The 4,750-nt window shown below is 35.6% G+C and overlaps 1 protein-coding gene across 2 annotated transcripts in view; it reads left to right on the plus strand.

The window, feature by feature from the left end:
• Positions 1–2,674: 2,674 nt before the first annotated feature.
• LOC106883561 (high-affinity choline transporter 1) overlaps positions 2,675–4,750 on the plus strand; it is a 25,024-nt gene continuing 22,948 nt past the window's right edge. For both annotated transcript variants that reach the window (XM_052974346.1, XM_052974347.1), the window contains exon 1: positions 2,675–2,966. The gene's annotated coding sequence lies outside the window, so the exon portion shown is untranslated. The remainder of the gene's footprint in view (positions 2,967–4,750) is intronic.

A 4,750-nucleotide genomic window follows, 5' to 3' on the forward strand; every position in this document is an offset into this window, starting at 1 on the left:
TGAAGAATCAAAACAAATCCTGACGTCATAGCCTCTTGATACTGGACGATCCTGTGGAGTTTCATCTTCTTCACGTCACACCTATGTCAGTAGTTGTAAGTTTTATACATAATGACATTGTTACTGAAACTTGAAATTAATGAATGCTGAATACAGTTACGTATAACTAATGAAATATTTCGCCTAATATAACAGAAATGAGCGTGCATTTATGCAACTCATTTGTTGAAAACTGGAAGTCATGGTGGGTATGATGAAGGGTTTTGTTAGATACAGACTAACTACGGGTAGTAAACTACGAAACCCTTATATTCTCTCGATTTTCTGCAATTCAGACGGCCTCATGATCCCAGCAGACAAAATGGAAAAGGGGTAAGCGTTTCCCCGGAGGAAGGCGAGAGAAATGCACTGGAAGAGCCACTCTGACTAATGGGGATCGCACTTGCAGGTAGCTACCTCCACCTCCATAGCAATAATCAGGGATATGGTCCTGGGGGCGGTCCAGAGGTCTCTACTGCCACAGGCTCGACCATTAACCCGTCTGAGAGCGACGGATACTTTGACCGTTTGCTCTTCCCAACTAGACGTCAAAGTCAAGGTTGAATCAAGGATCATTGCCCCAAATCTAATTATTATAATATATTCTTGTCACACGCTGATACTGTATGTTTTGGCATAGACAAAACATATAATTGCTTCATGAACTCCTTGTACAACACAACAACATCATCCTCATAAAACACATAGAGTCTACGATTGTCTAGTTGTAGGCTACTGTCATTTATATATTGCAAAGGCAAATTTATGTGTCGTTTTCGTTTTATTATGAGGGTGTTGTTTCATTGCTTCCTATTAAGTTCGTTTAGAAAAGCAATCATAGATATTTTTCTGATTAGGGATGCCATAAAAAAAAAACACTAAGAAGAAACTATTTGGATGGAACAGAGAGAAAAGGAGAGAAGTTGCGAATCGAAAGAAAGAATCGTCAAAATGTCAAAGATTGAACGCCAACGTTTCATTCGGCAAACACACGAGGTCTACTGCCCTAGAGGTGGAACTCTCTGAAGACTTACTAGCTACCAACACCCCAGGAGATGCAGATGGTGCCCGAGCTGTTATAGTTGCTCTTGAAGTGGAAACTTCTAAAGGTGCAGGGGCCGGTGACAGCACTCAAGCTGCTGCAGATGCACAGGGTGTGGAAGTGGGTCCCCTAGAAAACGTAACCCCTTCTGTAAACGATAGTCCAGAGGAAGAGGATGACAACGTAAAACTATGTGCGATCATTGACTAATCTATAGAATACCCAACAGATTCACACCTGCTTTGTGAATTCCGAGTTCAAATTCCGCTGAGGTCGTCTTTGCTTTCATCCTTTCGGGGCCGATAAAATAAGTACCAGTTGAGTACTGGAGTCTATTCAGTCAACGTACCACTTCGCCTGATATTGCCTTAAGCCAAAATTTGAAATCAATATTGTGTACTTAGCCTGACTTCGGCACCTTCCATTACACACCAGAATATATAGTCTCACATTATATAAATGTTACAAGACAGCACATATAATGTACATTTGAGACCTCAAAGCTATTTTTACACAGACCACCAGAAATTTCCAGTCACATACACATATATACATTTTCCACAAACGTGAAACACACGAATTCTCTTCCTAAAATTAATCACTGTACTTTTAACACACTGGAGTTCATTTACGTGACATACATTTTCGAATTGCAATATAATTGAATGTCAATGTAAGGGACATAATTTAAATATCATAGAGTTATAACCCTAAGCACCACCTCTTTTGTTTTCGATATGATAGTCCATACAAGTTGTTAGCTGATATATATCCGAGTGTTTGTTGGTGGCTTATCTGGCATTTGAATGTTATGAGGTCTTTCACTATTTTGATTTTGAATTTTTTTTTCTGCAGGATAATGTTAAATAAAGCTGGGCAGTTGTGTAAAAAAAAAACAAAAAAACATGTGCTGCAATGTTATGTGTGCTCGGTTATTGGCCTGGATAACTTGTAAACTTATTTGGACAATATTTATAGGACATTTTCCACATTGAACAAATGAAAACGCTCACTGTGACGTTAGGAAGAATAGAGTTTGAATATTTGAGGCCATCCCAATAAGCAAAGCTTGACATATCATTTATTTATTTGCTATCGACCTCTAGATACTCCAGTTCTCATAAAGTATTGTATGGATAAACATTTTTTTTTCTTTACCTAAGTGTGTATGAGCTCAAATTTTTACTTGCACATAATCACTTGATAACTTTCTGGAATGTGGGATCATTTGCAAAGATTTCTATTTTACTACTAGCATACTCTCTTTGACAAGTTTCTAGAAGATTGTCGAAGGTCACTAACTTTACGTTGGAATATTTGTAAGGACAGAAGTAATTGCGAAAACTCATGAAGCGTGGTCCTTTCTTCCCGCTTCTTACAAATGGAAAACCAAATGAAACCATGTAGCAAAATGATTCTTGCTAAATCCATTTGTTAATTTCTTCCTCTACGTCGCAACATTGGTTGAGTCCTGTGTTTTGATTGATTGAATATTGCTTAGGATTTGGATCTTCGATCCAATCACGTTGCGTGTAATACATTTTCACACAACTAATCTGAATGTACTCTGGAGCCTACCCCTTTCTATAAATTGGGGTAACAAATCATCTATGAGCAGAGTGGTGAGCCATTTTCTTGAAGGCGAATCGTGTTATTTTCCTGCTGTTATCCACCATACCAAAACTGATATAACGAAGCACATGTGACCAAGACAGCCTGAGCTGAATTATCCAAACAATGGATGAACTATATAAACACCATTATTCGTACTGATTTTATTTTGTCCACTGCATTATTTAACGGAGGAATAAGTTTCGCTGTTATTTTTAAAGTTCGTTTCTTGTATTCTTTCCACAAGCGAACACGCAACATATATTATATAATGGTAAGCAAGTTTCAGATCTAGTCTGTCTCATTCACAAAATCAGCATTTTTTTTTAAAAAGGAAGTAAAAAATCTGGAAACTGGTTATATTGATGCAGTTTTCCACGCTTATTATTATGAAACCAAGAACTTGTGGAGAAAAAATTTGACGAAAAAGTTACAGACGTTTAAAAATCGAAAAAAAAAAAAACTGTATTTTTAGCCAATAATGAGACAAATTTTCCGCGTTGTAGCGGTGTCAACTTTAAGGTTGTACCCTGTGAAATTTATAGCTTAGCGCCTGTTTCTTTTGTTTCTTCATTGATTTCTATAGTGTTTTGTATGTTTTTATTTTTTTTTTAAATTTATATATGCGCATGTAGATGTATGTATTCATATATAAGTTTATAGATGACAGAAAATGGAGAAATATAGATGAACGTCAATTATCATTTATTAATTCAATACAAATAGACTGCATCCCTTCTAACAACTGTTTCTGCTTCCAATGTTGTATGGTATTGGCATTGATTTGCTAAAATATTTATCATATTTGGGAATAAAACCGATCTGAAACCTGGATCTTCATCAGAGTGATGAATAGATAAAAAAAGAGGAATATAGAGAAGAAATAGGGAAAAGTTGAATATGGTTGTAATCTTACTTTTTTGTTTGTGTATCTCTTTGGGACGTTAAGTAAATGACTAAACCAAAAATAGCAATTGGTGGATTAATCCTTTATACGGTGGAGACAGGATGGATAAATAAATGAATAAAACAACAAATAACAGTGGGATACACCAATAAGTTTTAGTCGGGGGAGTCCAACGTTCGATGTAATTGGTCAGATGAAATTTAAAAATAAAAGGCCAGCTATTGAGACCGTTATAAAATAAATAAATGAATGGGAAAATAGTGTATGTTCTGAGGGGCCCTAAAACGCTTAAGATAGTAAATACTAGATTAAAAACATAGTAAAAATATTACAGAATAAATATTGAGAGGAACTTATTCGGGCATGTAGGGAGTAAGGCGGTTGGGGTTGAAAATGGTCCAAAAGTTTGTAAGAGGAATGTGAAATTAGTAAAAACAATGAAACCAATTTATTCCGTAAGAAAATTAGGGAAATATTTGTGGTTTAGGGAAGGTAATAACTAGGGCAAATGGTCTAAATTTGGGACTACTGGTCTGCCATCCAGTGCACAGTAATTAGTGAGCTGACTAACCCAACACACAGCTAATTGCCTAAACAATCTATAAATCAGTTAGCCTAATGGTCAATTAAATAAGTAAAAGTAGATATCACTTATTAAATTAATGATTACAATTTAAAGTTAAAATTAAAATACTTGCACATTGTTTTCACAGATGTAAGCTCTTACTACAAATTGCTAATACACATTCATACACAAGAAACAATTCAACATACATATACATGCGTATGTATACACTCATATATATATATATATATATTTCTATATATATACACCTATGTACACTCACATACAAGCATGCACACTCGCATATAGCATCCATCCTCTCAAGTACGCACACGTCTATATACCCAAACAATTATAATATATATTATATTTTTATATTAACCCATACGTGGGTACATACGTTTGCCAGTTTCGACAATTGGTCCCCCATGCAAGTATTAATACACACAATAACGATATTAATAGCACGTAGAAAAGTGCCAACTGCAAAACAAAGATCAAGCAAATACATAACTAAACGGGGGTGTAGGGTGTAAGGTTAGTATTAAAGTGTTAAATAATTATTTTGTTGTGCGGTGGGGGGGGG

This window comes from Octopus bimaculoides, chromosome 18, assembly GCF_001194135.2.
Source record: "Octopus bimaculoides isolate UCB-OBI-ISO-001 chromosome 18, ASM119413v2, whole genome shotgun sequence".
NCBI classification, from domain to species: Eukaryota; Metazoa; Mollusca; class Cephalopoda; order Octopoda; family Octopodidae; genus Octopus; species Octopus bimaculoides.